Raw genomic sequence first — 15,245 nt, 5'->3', positions numbered from 1 at the left:
GGCCTTGACGGAAGAGAAATAGCTCTAGTTCTAAGATTAGTGTCAGGAAATCATTGTCAACCACCAGGACAGAATAGAAAGAACATCTTATCTGAAGGATAGTGTCAGCTGTGGCTCAGGTGACTCGCACTCTCGCCTCTGAGTCAGAAGGTTGTCCCACTCCAGAGACTTGAGCACAAAATCCAGGCTAACTCTGCAGTACTGAGGGAGCGCTGCACTGTCGGAGGTGCTGTCTTGCTGATGAGACGTCAAACCAAGGCCCCCGTCTGCCCTCTCAGGTAGACGTAAAAGATCCCATGGCACTATTCGAAGAACAGCATTGGAGTTCTCCCCAGTGTCCTGGCCAATCCTGTCTCGCCACCAACATCACTAAAAAACAGATTCTCTGGTCATTATCACATTGCTTTGCGCAAAATTGGCTGCCGCGTTTCCTAGATTATAACAGCGACTACACTTCCAAAAATTACTTCATTGGCTGTAAAGTACTTTCGGACGTCCTCAGGTTGTGAAAGGTGCTACATAAATGCAACTTCTTTCATTCTTTCCTATATTGCAGCTCCCGCTTGACATTAAAGCACATTTTTAACTCACAATCTTATGGTCCTGAGGCAGAACCACTGCCAACTGTACTTTCTGGGTACAAGTCTATCTTGTAACCGCCCTTCCCGCATGTTAATTTCTCAGCTTGGTCCACCACTCTTTCATGTAGCGTAGTGGGGGAAGATATTATCCTTTCATCTTCGGAATCTGACTTTGGTCCAGCTAAGAATGATGGGTTGAAAGTCTCCTTTATTTGTCACTTAAAGATCCGAAGTAAAGTGAGAACGAGTAATCTGCACCAATTTCTGGTAGCCAATGGTCCACAGTCTTAATTGTCTACAACATCAGTCTCATTAAGAACATAAGAAATAGGAGCAGGAGTAGGCCATACGGCCCTCAAGCCTGCTTCGCCATTCAATCAGATCATGGCTGATCTTCAACCTCAACTCCACTTTCCTGCCCGATCCCCATATCCCTTGATTCCCTTAGAGTCCAAAAATCTATCTATCTCAGCCTTGAATATATTCAACAACTCAGCATCTACAGCCCTCTGGGGCAGAGAATTCCAAAGATTCACAACCCTCTGAGTGAAGAAATTCCTCCTCATCTCAGTCTTAAATGGCTGACCCCTTATCCTGCGACTATGTCCCCTAGTTCTAGACTCTTCAGCCAGGGGAAACAACCTTTCAGTATGTATCCTGTCAAGCCCCCTCAGAATCTCATATGTTCCAATGAAATTACCTTTCATTCTTCTAAACTCCAGAGAGTATAGGCCCATTCTATTCAACCACTCCTCCCAAGAATTAATGAAGTGAACCTTTGTTGCACTGCCTCTAAGGCAAGTATATCCTTCCTTAGATAAGGAGACCAAAACTGTACGCAGTACTCCAGGTGTGGTCTCACCAAAGCCCTGTACAATTGTAGTAAGACTTCCTTACTCTTGTACTCCAACCGCCTTGCAATAAAGGCCAACATACCATTTGCCTTCCTAATTGACTGCTGAACCTGCATCTTAACTTTTTGTGTTTCTTGTACCAGGACACCCAAGTCTTTCTGGACACCAACATTTAATAGTTTCCCACCAATTAAAAAATATTCTGCTTTTTTATTCTTCCTACCAAAGTGAATTACCTCACATTTCCCCACATTATACTCTTTTTGCCGCCTTCTTGCCCACTCACTTAACCTGTCTATATCCCTTTGCAGACTCTTTGTGCCCTCATCACAGCTTACTTTCCCACCTGCCTTTGAATCGTCAGCAAACTTGGATACATTACACTCGGTCCCTTTATCCAAGTCATTAATATAGATTGTAAATAGCTGAGGCCCAAGCACTGATCCTTGCGGCACCTCACTAGTTACAGCCTGCCAACCTGAAAATGACCCGTTTATCCCTCCTCTCTGTTTTCTGTCCGTTAACCAAATCTCTATCCATGTTAATACATTACCTCCAACCCCCATGAGCCCTTATGTTGCGTAACAACCTTTTATGTGGCACCTTATCGAATGCCTTTTGAGAATCCAAATATACTAAATCCACTGGTTCCCCTTTATCTACCCTGCTAGTTACATCCTCAAAAAACTCTAATAAATTTGTCAAACACGATTTCCCTTTCATAAAACCATGCTGACTCTGCCTAATCATATTATGATTTTCTAAGTGCCCTGTTACCACTCCCTTAATAATGGATTCCAGCATTTTCCCGACGACCGATGTCAGGCTAACTGGCCTGTAGTTCCCTGTTTTCTCTTTCCCTCCTTTCTTGAATAGTGGTGTTATATTTGCTACCTTCCAATCCAATGGGACCGTTCCAGAATCTAGGGAATTTTGGAAGATCACAACCAATGCATCCACTATCTCTACAGCCACCTCTTTTAGAACCCTCGGATGTAGGCCATCAGGTCCAGGGGATTTATTGCCTTTTAGCCCCATTAGTTTCTCAAGTACTTTTTCTCTACTGATAATAATTACTTTATGTTCCTCACTCTCATTAGCCCCATTGAGAGAAGAGCCCAAAACTAGGGGCCATCAATATAAGATAGTCACTAATAAATCCAATAAGGAATTCAGGAGAAACTTTTTTACCCAGAGAGGGGTGAGAATGTGGAACTCATGACCACATGGAGTAGCTGAGACAAATAGCATAGATGCATTTAAGGGGAAGCTAGATAAGCACATGAAAGAGAAAGGAATGGAAGGATATGCTGATAGAGTGAGATGAAGTAGAGTGGAAGGAGGCTCGTTTGGAGCATTATCACCGGCATAGAGCAGTTGGGCCGAATGGCCTGTTTCTGTGCTGTAAATTCCATGCAATTCTATGTAAGACACAATGATGTCTGATGTGGGAAATGGAAATGTCGCACTACTGTACAGAGGGAGTGTTAGTAAGGATAATCTGTTTGGATTTGGATGAACCAGACTTTACACAGGGGATGATTCAAATACCCATCCAAGTATATGCCAAATGATATAATGCATGGAACCTCCCAAGAGAGTTGCATCAGGGATTTGCAGTTGCCCTGCAGTAAACCTCCTGCATCAGAGCCCCCAGACAAAAGCAGCAGTTTTTTCTTTTTAAATGTTATAGAGAAAGGATCAAGAGCCATAGTGCAGGTACCGAGGTTGGGGGAGAAAAGAGAAAAAGCAATATAAATCAGGAAGTAGTTGACACTTACCTTGGGTTTTAAAAGCCTGGAGATTGTTGGAGGAAGCACAGACTGAAGAAGGTAAGGAGTTGCAGGTCGTTGAGTTCATGGGAAAGAATGAGTTAGAGGAGGAGACTGTAGGGTGAGTTTTGACTTCAACACAGCGGGGACAGGGTGAGAAGGAAAGGGGAGTAAGATTACAGTGGAAAGGAGGTGGAGGAAGGAATATGTAAGCAAATATGTGAAATGAGTAAAGAACACAGAATTATAATCATGGGAGATTTTTACTGTCTGCAAATAAACTGGCAAGAAGAGGTAGGTAAAGGGGTACAAGGAATAGAGTTTTCACAATGTGTGCAGGACTCCTTTCTAACCCAGTATGTAAAAAGCCCAACAAGAGATGAAGCACTGCTGGACCTAGTAATGGGAAATGAACCAGAACAGATAAAAGAAATAAGGGGTGCATCTGGGCAATAGCGATCACAACATAATAAGGCTTAAGATAAAGATTGGGAAGGACATAAATACGACAAAGACCAAAGTAATAAATTGGAAAAAAGCTGATTTTCAGGGGATGAGAATAGAACCATAAAAAGTAAACTGGAACAATTTACTGATAAACAAAGAAATAGCATAGAATCATAGAAATTTTATGGCACAGGAGGAGGCCATTGGCCCATCGTGTCCGTGCCAGCCGAAAATGAACCACCCAGCCTAATCCCACTTTCCAGCACTTGGTCCATAGCCTTGTAGGTTACGGCAATTCAGGTGCATATCCAGGTAACTTTTTAAATGAATTGAGGGTATCTGCCTCTAACACCCTTTCAGGCAGTGAGCTCCAGATCCCCACCACCATCTGGGTGAAAAAAAATTTCCTCAGCTCCCCTCTAATCCTTCAACCAATCATTTTATATCTATGCCCCCTGGTCATTGACCTCTCTGCTAAGGGAAATAGGTCCTCCCTATCCACTCTAGGCCCCTCATAATTTTGTACACCACAATTAAATCACCCCTCAGTCTCCTCTGTTCCAAGGAAAACAACCCCAGCCTATCCAATCTTTCCTCATAGCTAAAATTCTCCAGTCCTGGTAATATCCTCGTAAATCTCCTCTGTACCCTCTCTAGTGCAATTACATCCTTCCTGTAATGTGGTGACCAGAACTGTACGCAGTACTCAAGCTGTGGCCTAACTAGTGTTTTGTACAGTTCCAGCATAACCTCCCTGCTTTTATATTCTATGCCTCGGCTAATAAAGGAAAGTATCCCGTATGCCTTCAGCACCTTATCTACCTGTCCTGCTACATTCAGGGATCTGTGGACAAGCACTCCTCTACACCTCTGAGTATCCTCCCATTTATTGTGTATTCCTTGCTTTGTTTGCCCTCCCCAAATGCATTACCTCACATTTCTCTGGATTGAATTCCATTTGCCACTTTTCTGCCCCACCTGACCAGTCCATTATTATCTTCCTGCAGTCTATAGATTTCCTCCTCACTATCAACCGCATGACCAATTTTTGTGTCATCTGCAAACTTCTTAATCATGCCCCCTATATTTAAGTCCAAATCATTAATATATATACCACAAAAAACGAGGGACCAAGTACTGAGCCCTGCAGAACACTACTGGAAACATCCTTCCAGCCACAAAACACCCATCGACCATTACCCTTTGTTTCCTGCCACTGAGCCAATTTTGGATCCAACTTGCCACTCTCCCTTGGATCCCATGGACTTGTACTTTTTTGACCATGTGGGACCTTGTCAAAAGCCTTGCTAAAATCCATGTAGACTACATCAAATGCACTACCCTCATCTACCCTCCTTGTTACCTCCTCAAAAAATTCAACCAAGTTAGTCAGACATGAACTTCCCTTAACAAATCCATGCTGACTGTCCTTGATTACTCCGTGCCTTTCTAAGTGACGGTTTATCCTGTCGCTCAGACTTGTATCCAGTGAGGATTGGAAAATGATGCTCAGAACCTCCGCTATTTCCTCCCTTGCTTCTTTAAACAGCCTGGGATACATTTCACCCGGGCATGGTGATTTATCTACTTTCAAAGATGCTAATCCCCTTAATACTTCCTCTCTCACTATGATTATCCCATCCAATATTTCACACTCCTCCTTAACTACAGTGTCTGCATTGTCTCTCTCTTTTGTGGCAAAAATTTAAAATGGTGATCAATAGAGTCCAGGAGAAATATATCCCACTAAAAAGCAAGAACAAGAAATAAGGGCAAAACTGAAACTAAAGATAAAGGCATTCACTAAGTACATAGGCAACAAAGGAGAGGATGACAAAAGGGAACATGAAAAGGTTAGGAAAGAAGTAAAAAAAAATTAGGAAGGCAAAGAGAAACTACAAAATTAAATTATCAAGGAATATAAGAAGAAATAGTAAAGTATTCTACAGACACATAAATAACAAAAGAAAAATCGGGATAGGACAATCAAAGGATAAACATGATAAACTCACAGGTAATGACAGCGAAACAGCAGAAATATTAAATAATTACTTTGCCTCACTATTTACCAGGGAGACTAACATGGTGGGCATGACATTAAAAGAAGTGATCAAAAAAGATATAAAGGCTTTTAAGATAGAAAGGGGGGAAATAATTGATAAACTGCTCCAGAACTAGCTGCGCCTCTAGCCAAACTATTCAAGCACAGCTACAACACTGGCATCTAGCCGACAATGGGGAAAATTGCCCAGGTATGTCCTGTCCACAAAAAGCAGGACAAATCCAATTTGGCCAATTACCGGCCCATCAGTCCACTCTCAATCATCAGCAAAGTGATGGAAGGTGTCGTCGACAGTGCTATCAAGCAGCACTTCCTCACCAACAACCTGCTCAGCCATGCTCAGTTTGGGTTCCGCCAGGACCACTCGGCTCCAGACCTCATTACAGCCTTGGTCCAAACATGGACAAAAGAGCTGAATTCAGAGGTGAGGTGAGAGTGACTGCCCTTGACATCAAGGCAGCATTTGACCGAGTGTGGCACCAAGGAGCCCTAGTAAAATTGAAGTCAATGGAAATCAGGGGAAAACTCTCCAGTGGCTGGAGTCATTACTAGCACAAAGGAAGATGGTGGTGGTTGTTGGAGGCCAATCATCTCAGCCCCAGGGCATTGCTGCAGGTGTTCCTCAGGGCAGAGTCCTAGGCCCAACCATCTTCAGCTGCTTCATCAATGACCTTCCCTCCATCATAAGGTCAGAAATGGGGATGTTCGCTGATGATTGCACAGTGTTCAGTTCCATTCGCAACCCCTCAGATAATGAAGCGGTCCATGCTCGCATTCAGCAAGACCTGGACAACATCCAGGCTTGGGCTCATAAGTGGCAAGTAACATTTGCGCCAGACAAGTGCCAGGCAATGCTCATCTCCAACAAGAGAGTGTCTAACCACCTCCCTTTGACATTCAACGTCATTACTGTTGCTGAATCCCCCACCATCAACATCCTGGGGGTTACCATTAAGCAGAACCTTAACTGGACCAACCATATAAATACTGTGGCTTCAAGAACAGGTCAGAGGCTGGGTATTCTGCGGTGAGTGACTCACCTCCTGACTCCCCAAAGCCTTTCCACTATCTACAAGGCACAAGTCAGGAGTGTGATGGAATACTCTCCACTTGCCTGGATGAGTGCAGCTCCAACAACACTCAAGAAGCTCGACAACATCCAGGACAAAGCAGCCCGCTTGATTGGCACCCCATCCACCACCCTAAACATTCACTCCCTTCACCATCAGCGCACTGTGGCTGCAGTGTGTACCATCTACAGGATGCACCACAGCAACTCGCCAAGGCTTCTTCGACAGCACTTCCCAAACCCACGACCTCTACTGCCTAGAAGAACAAGGGCAGCAGGCACATGGGAACAACACCACCCGCACGTTCCCCTCCAAGACACGATGGGCCGAAGGGCCTCTATCCGTGCTGTATAACTGTAAGTCACACACCATCCCGACTTGGAAATATATCGCCATTCCTTCATCGTCGCTGGGTCAAAATTCTGGAACTCCCTTCCGAACAGCACTGTGGGAGAACCTTCATTACATGGACTGCAGCGGTTCAAGAAGGCGGCTCACCACCACCTTCTCAAGGGCAATTACGGATGGGCAATAAATACTGGCCTTGCCAGAGACGCCCAGATCCCATGAACAAATTTTTAAAAAAAATCAAACTTAGAGAGGATAAAACCCCTGGTCCGGATGGATTGCATCCACGCATATTAAAAGAAGTTAGGGAAGAGATAGCAGAGGTACTATTACATATATATAAAAATTCATTAGAAGAGGGACTAGTGCCTGGGGACTGGCGGACAGCTAATGAGATTCCTATATTTAAAAAGGGAGATAGAACAAGTCCAGGGAACTATAGACCAATTAGCTTAATGTCAGTGATGGGTAAGATAATGGAATCCTTACTCAAAGATGTAATAGAAAAACATCTAGAAACTGAAAGTATAATCAAGAATAGTCAGCACGGATTCCAAAAGGGAAGGTCATGCTTGGCCGATCGTATTGAATTCTTTGAAGAACATAAGAAATAGGAACAGGAGTACAGGAACAGGAGTAGGCCATACGGCCCCTAGAGCCTGCTCCAGTAACAGAAAGACTAGGCAAGGATAATGTAGTAGATGTAATATATTTGGATTTTCAAAAGGTACCGCAGAACAGACACATGACTAAGGTCAGAGCACGTGGAGTCAGGGGACAAGTAGCAGAATGGATAGCAATACCGGGGGTACAGATACACAATTCATTAATAGTAGCGACGCAGGTTAGTAAGGCCATAAAAAAAGCAAACCAAGCACTGGGGTTCATTTCTAGAGGGATAGAATTGAAAAGCAATGAAGTTATGCTTAACTTGTATAGAACCTTGGTTAGACCACACTTTGAGTACTGGTCTCCATATTATGGAAAGGATTATAGAGGCACTGGAGAAGGCGCAAAAAAAAATTACTAGGATGATACCAGAACTGAGAGGTTTTACCTATCAGGAAAGATTGAACAGGCTGGGGCTCTTTTCTCTAGAAAAGAGAAGACTGAGGGGTGACCTGATAGTGGTCTTTAAGATTATGAAAGGGTTTGATAGGGTAGACGTGGAGAAGATGTTTGCACTTGTGGGAGAGACCAGAACTAGGGGCCATAAATATAAGATAGTCACTAATAAATCCAATAGGGAATTCAGGAGAAACTTCTTTACCCAGAGAGTGGTTAGAATGTGGAACTCGTTACTATAAGGTATAGTTGAGGCAAACTAGATGCATTTAAGGGGAAGCTAAATAAACACAAGGGACAAAGAAAGAGAAGAATATGCTGATAGGTTTAGATGAGGTAGGACGGGAGGAGGCTCGTGTGAAGCATAAACACCAGCATGGACCTGTTGGGCCGAATGGCCTGTTTCTGTGCTGTACAATCTATGTAAATCTATGTAAGGACGACTGTGAGTGAGAACTATGTTGGTTTTCACAGGGTTTTTGGTTATACATTCTGGGACGCACGGCCTATAAATTAACTTATGGAAATTTGGTGTCAAAGTATGAAGAGGGTACAAGAGAGAACACGCAGGGGTTTGAAGTGATGCACTTCTCCGAATTTAAAGAAAGAAATAACTTGCATTTATATAGCGTCTTTCACAACCTCAGGATGTCCTAAAGCGCTTTACAGCCAATAAAGTGCTTTTTGAAGTGTAATGTAGGGAAACGCCAATTTGCGCACAGCAAGATCCCACAAACATAAATGAGATAAATGACCAGATAATCTGTTTTAGTGATGTTGGTTGAGGGATAAATATTGGCCAGGACACCGGGGAGAACTCCCCTGCTCTTCTTCGAAATAGTGCCATGGGATCTTCTACGTCCACCCGAGAGGGCAGAGGCGGCCTTGGTTTAACGACTCACACTGTTATCTACCCCTTATCCTGTTGGTGCAAGGGTTGATGTCATTAAAGTGACAGCATGGAAGCTTTTTATAACCAGAAACCGACAGGAGGCTGGCACTGAGCAACTGTACTGGCTGAACGGGAACCCTATATGAATCCATTGCTACATCGGATTGAAGCTAAGTATTCAAAAGTGGCAGTTTCTCGCTCTCCTTGAGATCGGAATAAAATATTCTGCAGCTTTCTCATGAGCCTTTTTGATGATCTGCGAACATGAAACAAATGCAAAGTTGCGGCTGTTCGGGGATAAAGGCACGCACACTGCACACCGATTTGTACTGATCAAGCTGCTACTAAAAAAGATTCATCAAATGGCAACAACAGTCTTTAAACCGGGAAATGTGCATAAAATAACACACACTTCTAGTTCACAGATGCAACTGAACCACCTCCACCACAGAACCTACTAGAATGTTTCTTAAAAATAAAATGGATAATAGTTAGTACCTTGAACGATGTTGATGATATCCTTTCGCTCTTTCTCTGGACACATTGCCGATCTTCGTTGCAAAGATAAGTTTCAGATACAATGAAGTAAACGCCTGGGTTTGAAATGTATCCAACACTAGGCCAAGCAGTAAAAGAGAGCGGAGTTTTAAAACATTGGCTGCATTCAGAAGCCAAGAGAGACAGATGACTTTTTGTGTAATATGATGCGATTTAAATGATAAGGAGCCAGGGGGGGGGGTGGGATGTGTAAACACTTCCTCCATCTGAGCTCTGCAGGCCTTGTGATTTTATGTCCTCTATATTTTGACAAGAGTCAATAAAACTGTCAGTGGGTAATAACGGTACCAAAAGCAAACAGGACTTGGGCCATCGATTCCGTGCTACTCTTGACCCTTTCATTAATCTCCATTTTACAAAAAAAAAACACTAGATAGCCTGAAAACCAGCTTTGTTTGGAAGTACAAAGCTACAGATCGATCCAGAGATGTTTCCTGCTCCTCAGGTCAAGCCGCTTTGGCAGAAATACTGGAATTAAATTTCATCCCCGTTTTTTTTGGTGGCAATGGGGCGGTAACGCTATGAAAATGGGAGCACAGGACTTGCCGCTCCATTTGTTGCTGCCGATCTGACCCGCTGCCAGCTTCATTGGAGCCTAGACGTAGGCAGCCCCCCTGAAATGGGCAGGAGCCTCGTTAAAGTATGTCAGAGGGAGTCGTACGATGTCAATAAAACCCTGATGCCAAGTTCATGCACTTTAACATAGAATTTACAGCACGGAAACAGGCCATTCGGCCCAACTGGTCAATGCCGGTGTTTATGCTCCACACGAGCCAACTCCCACCCGACTTCATCTCATCCTATCAGCATGTCCTTCTATTCCTTTCTCCCTCATGTGTTTATCGAGCATCCCCTTAAATTAATCTATGTTATTCACCTCAATTACTCCATGTGGTAGCGAGGTCCACAGTCTAACTGCTCTCTGGATAAAGAAGTATCTCCTGAATTCCCGAATGGATTTATTAGTGACTATCTAATATTTGTGGCCCCAGGTTTTGGTCTCCCCCCGCAAGTGGGGGGAGACCAAAACCTGGACGTCCACCCTATCAAACCCGTTCATAATTTTAAAGGCCTCTATCAGGTCACCCCTCAGCCTTCTCTTTTGTGGAGAAAAGTGCCCCAGCCTGTTCAGTCTTTCCTGATAGTTATAACCTTTAGCATCGTGAACATTTAGAGCTGGACCCGCCCAGTCCCGCTGGGTGGTTAGGGTCAGAAACAGACGGTATTTAAAGGGGCACTCACCTGCAAATAGTCAGATCGTTGGTATCTATGTGGAGAGTAGAAGGAGGTTTTTACTGAGAGCATTTTCTGGTTGAAACTGTGCTTTTCTTCTTTTGCATTTGTTTTTTTTCCCCATTCCAACCACTCCCTTAGCACGGGGAGGTGTTTGCATGACAGGAAAACAGGGGAGGGGTGCGGGCGGGGGTAGATATTGGCCAAACTTTACTGGCTGCAGGAAGAGGAGAATCAGAAGCAGCAGCAGAAACAAGTGGGCGAGCTTCGTGGAGTAGCCATTGGCCCTGCAGAGAGGCCAGGCAGGAGGAGGGCAGCTAACAGGTGACCTTACTCTGCTCATAGCTTCTACAGGCCCACGGTGAGCTACCCGGACATCAGTGAAGGGCAGTGCAGGAGGAGAGTGCACTTCGCACGACTGGCCATCTGCAGAATGCTACAACAGGAGCTGCTGCCCATTACTGCAACAACCTGCATTTATACAGCACCTTTAATGTAGTAAAACGACCCAAGGCGCTCCACGGGAGCGATTATCAAACAAAATTTGACACTGAGCCACATAAGGAGATATTAGGACAGGTGACCAAAAGCTTGGTCAAAGAGGTAGGTTTAAAGGAGCGTCTTAAAGGAGGAGAGAGAGAGGCGGAGAGGTTTAGGGAGGGAATTTCAGAGCTAAGGGCCCAGGAGGTTACAGAGATAGGGGGAGGGGCGAGGTTACAGAGACAGGGGGAGGGGGCGAGGTTACAGAGATAGGGGGAGGGGCGAGGTTACAGAGATAGGGGGAGGGGGCGAGGTTACAGAGACAGGGGGAGGGGCGAGGTTACAGAGATAGGGGGAGGGGGCGAGGTTACAGAGATAGGGGGAGGGGCGAGGTTACAGAGATAGGGGGAGGGGCGAGGTTACAGAGATAGGGGGAGGGGCGAGGTTACAGAGATAGGGGAGGGGGGCGAGGTTACAGAGACAGGGGGAGGGGGCGAGGTTACAGAGACAGGGGGAGGGGGCGAGGTTACAGAGATAGGGGGAGGGGCGAGGTTACAGAGATAGGGGGAGGGGCGAGGTTACAGAGATAGGGGAGGGGGGCGAGGTTACAGAGACAGGGGGAGGGGCGAGGTTACAGAGACAGGGGGAGGGGGCGAGGTTACAGAGACAGGGGGAGGGGCGAGGTTACAGAGACAGGGGGAGGGGCGAGGTTACAGAGATAGGGGGAGGGGGGCGAGGTTACAGAGACAGGGGGAGGGGCGAGGTTACAGAGACAGGGGGAGGGGCGAGGTTACAGAGATAGGGGGAGGGGCGAGGTTACAGAGATAGGGGAGGGGGGAGGTTACAGAGACAGGCGGAGGGGCGAGGTTACAGAGACAGGGGGAGGGGGCGAGGTTACAGAGACAGGGGGAGGGGCGAGGTTACAGAGACAGGGGGAGGGGCGAGGTTACAGAGATAGGGGGAGGGGCGAGGTTACAGAGATAGGGGAGGGGGGAGGTTACAGAGACAGGCGGAGGGGCGAGGTTACAGAGACAGGGGGAGGGGCGAGGTTACAGAGATAGGGGGAGGGGGGCGAGGTTACAGAGATAGGGGGAGGGGCGAGGTTACAGAGATAGGGGAGGGGGCGAGGTTACAGAGATAGGGGGAGGGGGGAGGTTACAGAGATAGGGGGAGGGGCGAGGTTACAGAGATAGGGGGAGGGGCGAGGTTACAGAGATAGGGGGAGGGGCGAGGTTACAGAGATAGGGGGAGGGGGCGAGGTTACAGAGATAGGGGGAGGGGGGAGGTTACAGAGATAGGGGAGGGGGCGAGGTTACAGAGACAGGGGGAGGGGGGAGGTTACAGAGACAGGGGGAGGGGGGAGGTTACAGAGACAGGGGGAGGGGCGAGGTTACAGAGACAGGGGGAGGGGCGAGGTTACAGAGACAGGGGGAGGGGTGAGGTTACAGAGATAGGGGGAGGGGCGAGGTTACAGAGACAGGGGGAGGGGCGAGGTTACAGAGACAGGGGGAGGGGCGAGGTTACAGAGATAGGGGGAGGGGCGAGATTACAGAGATAGGGGGAGGGGCGAGGTTACAGAGACAGGGGGAGGGGCGAGGTTACAGAGACAGGGGGAGGGGCGAGGTTACAGAGATAGGGGAGGGGGGCGAGGTTACAGAGATAGGGGGAGGGGTGAGGTTACAGAGACAGGGGGAGGGGCGAGGTTACAGAGACAGGGGGAGGGGGGAGGTTACAGAGACAGGGGGAGGGGGCGAGGTTACAGAGACAGGGGGAGGGGGCGAGGTTACAGAGACAGGGGGAGGGGTGAGGTTACAGAGATAGGGGGAGGGGCGAGGTTACAGAGATAGGGGGAGGGGGCGAGGTTACAGAGACAGGGGGAGGGGGCGAGGTTACAGAGACAGGGGGAGGGGCGAGGTTACAGAGACAGGGGGAGGGGGTGAGGTTACAGAGATAGGGGGAGGGGTGAGGTTACAGAGATAGGGGGAGGGGCGAGGTTACAGAGATAGGGGGAGGGGCGAGGTTACAGAGACAGGGGGAGGGGGCGAGGTTACAGAGACAGGGGGAGGGGCGAGGTTACAGAGATAGGGGGAGGGGGCGAGGTTACAGAGATAGGGGGAGGGGGCGAGGTTACAGAGACAGGGGGAGGGGCGAGGTTACAGAGATAGGGGGAGGGGCGAGGTTACAGAGACAGGGGGAGGGGGCGAGGTTACAGAGACAGGGGGAGGGGCGAGGTTACAGAGACAGGGGGAGGGGCGAGGTTACAGAGATAGGGGGAGGGGCGAGGTTACAGAGATAGGGGGAGGGGCGAGGTTACAGAGATAGGGGGAGGGGTGAGGTTACAGAGACAGGGGGAGGGGTGAGGTTACAGAGACAGGGGGAGGGGCGAGGTTACAGAGATAGGGGGAGGGGCGAGGTTACAGAGATGGGGGGAGGGGCGAGGTTACAGAGATAGGGGGAGGGGGGAGGTTACAGAGATAGGGGGAGGGGTGAGGTTACAGAGACAGGGGGAGGGGCGAGGTTACAGAGATAGGGGGAGGGGCGAGGTTACAGAGATAGGGGGAGGGGGGCGAGGTTACAGAGACAGGGGGAGGGGCGAGGTTACAGAGATAGGGGAGGGGGGCGAGGTTACAGAGATAGGGGGAGGGGCGAGGTTACAGAGACAGGGGGAGGGGTGAGGTTACAGAGATAGGGGGAGGGGCGAGGTTACAGAGATAGGGGGAGGGGGGCGAGGTTACAGAGACAGGGGGAGGGGCGAGGTTACAGAGATAGGGGAGGGGGGCGAGGTTACAGAGATAGGGGGAGGGGCGAGGTTACAGAGACAGGGGGAGGGGCGAGGTTACAGAGATAGGGGGAGGGGCGAGGTTACAGAGATAGGGGGAGGGGGCGAGGTTACAGAGACAGGGGGAGGGGCGAGGTTACAGAGATAGGGGGAGGGGCGAGGTTACAGAGACAGGGGGAGGGGGCGAGGTTACAGAGACAGGGGGAGGGGCGAGGTTACAGAGATAGGGGGAGGGGCGAGGTTACAGAGATAGGGGGAGGGGCGAGGTTACAGAGATAGGGGGAGGGGCGAGGTTACAGAGATAGGGGGAGGGGCGAGGTTACAGAGATAGGGGGAGGGGGGCGAGGTTACAGAGACAGGGGGAGGGGCGAGGTTACAGAGATAGGGGAGGGGGGCGAGGTTACAGAGATAGGGGGAGGGGCGAGGTTACAGAGACAGGGGGAGGGGCGAGGTTACAGAGACAGGGGGAGGGGCGAGGTTACAGAGATAGGGGAGGGGGGCGAGGTTACAGAGATAGGGGAGGGGGGCGAGGTTACAGAGACAGGGGGAGGGGCGAGGTTACAGAGACAGGGGGAGGGGCTGAGGTTACAGAGACAGGGGGAGGGGCGAGGTTACAGAGACAGGGGGAGGGGCGAGGTTACAGAGACAGGGGGAGGGGCGAGGTTACAGAGACAGGGGGAGGGGCGAGGCCATGGAGGAATTTGAAAAGAAGAATGAGAATTTTAAAACTGGGGCGTTCCCATTGCCTGTGGCAGTTCAGGTCACCACAGCCCTGAGTTTCTGTGCATCAGAGTTATTTCAGGTTGCAGCTGGAGACATCTGTAACATCAATCAGGCTGCAGTGCATTCCTGCATAAAGCAGCTCCCAGGCATGCTGGCCTGAATTTTAACTCAGAAAAACGGGTGGGTTGGGGTGGATGGGCAGTAAAAATGTTAAAAGTCTAACACCCGCCTCCAACCCGCCCATTTCCGGTTTTAACGGAGGCGGGACGAGGGGCGGGCGACCAACCTGCTCTCAGGAGGCGGGTCGGACACTGAAAGCTTTCAAGGAGGCTGCAGGCCTCCATTTTTACAGCTTTTTTGTTTTTAACTCCTGGGGGCCGG

At 48.5% G+C, this 15,245-nt stretch overlaps 1 protein-coding gene across 2 annotated transcripts in view; it reads right to left on the bottom strand.

Moving 5' to 3' along the window:
- LOC137310218 (adrenocorticotropic hormone receptor-like) overlaps positions 1-9,803 on the bottom strand; it is a 152,039-nt gene extending 142,236 nt beyond the window's left edge. For both annotated transcript variants that reach the window (XM_067978138.1, XM_067978139.1), the window contains exon 1: positions 9,590-9,803. The gene's annotated coding sequence lies outside the window, so the exon portion shown is untranslated. The remainder of the gene's footprint in view (positions 1-9,589) is intronic.
- Between the last annotated feature and the right edge of the window lie 5,442 nt (positions 9,804-15,245).

Source organism: Heptranchias perlo, chromosome 3 (genome assembly GCF_035084215.1).
Source record: "Heptranchias perlo isolate sHepPer1 chromosome 3, sHepPer1.hap1, whole genome shotgun sequence".
Taxonomy (NCBI): Eukaryota; Metazoa; Chordata; class Chondrichthyes; order Hexanchiformes; family Hexanchidae; genus Heptranchias; species Heptranchias perlo.
Note: the sequence above shows the minus strand (reverse complement) of the source record. Positions and strands in the feature narration are given on the sequence as shown.